Source organism: Nematolebias whitei, chromosome 4, assembly GCF_014905685.2.
Source record: "Nematolebias whitei isolate Nwh7 chromosome 4, NemWhi1, whole genome shotgun sequence".
Taxonomy (NCBI): Eukaryota; Metazoa; Chordata; class Actinopteri; order Cyprinodontiformes; family Rivulidae; genus Nematolebias; species Nematolebias whitei.
This window is the reverse complement of record NC_056501.1, coordinates 28,498,513-28,499,498: the sequence shown is the minus strand read 5'-3', so window position 1 is coordinate 28,499,498 and position 986 is coordinate 28,498,513. Positions and strand designations below refer to the sequence as shown.

Below are 986 nucleotides of genomic sequence, written 5' to 3'. Positions count from 1 at the left end.
GGACGATTGACTAAAATTGAGGAAACTGTGATCACGACTTTCAGAGATATGAGAAGTCACATTAAGTAAACAGATGGCAATTGTTGTAAGCTTCCATGGTGTAGCGGGCATCACGTGTGCTTCACACGCAGAAGGCCCTGGGTTCAAGTCCTAGTGGAACCAAAACTTGTCAAAACAATTATATTGTTTCAATAAAAGATTTAGATTTTACCAGCAGTTCCTTTTCATTGAACCTCATACCATACTACCAAGAAAGTTGTACACCTGTTCCTGCTTAAATTTGACTTGTTTATTAAAAAAAAATTACTCAAATCTTTCTACAAAACATAATAAAATTGTGAGTTCCTAATTTGTTGATGCTGCGGATTTTGGTTTTTGAAAAATCCTTGAACCTGTTTGAGAGATAGTATACAACAAATAAAAATCAACAGTATACAACAGGCAAATAGCTTCTTTTGGATACATAAGTAGATGAGATGAAATCAGGAAATAGTGACCACTGCAAAACATTTCCGCACATGAAAAACCACATTGACATGAACTGCTATTGATTTTTGCATGGTTCCATGGTGTAGCGGGTATCACATCTGCTTTACACGCAGAAGGTCCTGGGTTCAAACCCCAGTGGAACCATGAGTCATGAATCTTTGTAAGTTCCTTACACACAATTACTGCATTATGCTTTCCAGTTGATGCCACTTACATTGTACAAATGACAACATTTCACTTATGCAACCTAACACTCGCTGTTCATGTTACTAGGTTATGTACATTTGCTAAAGTCTGTGAAGTTGCGTAACTTCTTTAAAGATTGTATTCAAGGTTTACTTGAAGTAAATGTTTCAAAATACCGCTCCTTCTCAAAAAATTAGCATATTGTGATAAAGGTCATTATTTTCCATAATGTAATGATGAAAAAGAAACTTTCAATATTTCAGATTCATTGCACACCAACTGAAATATTTCATGTCTTTAATTGTTTTAAT

At 34.8% G+C, this 986-nt stretch overlaps 1 non-coding gene across 1 annotated transcript; it reads left to right on the top strand.

Moving 5' to 3' along the window:
* Nucleotides 1-560: 560 nt before the first annotated feature.
* On the top strand, nt 561-633 carry trnav-uac. The gene has a single exon. It is a non-coding gene; the product is annotated as a tRNA-Val (tRNA).
* The last annotated feature ends 353 nt before the right edge of the window (nt 634-986 follow it).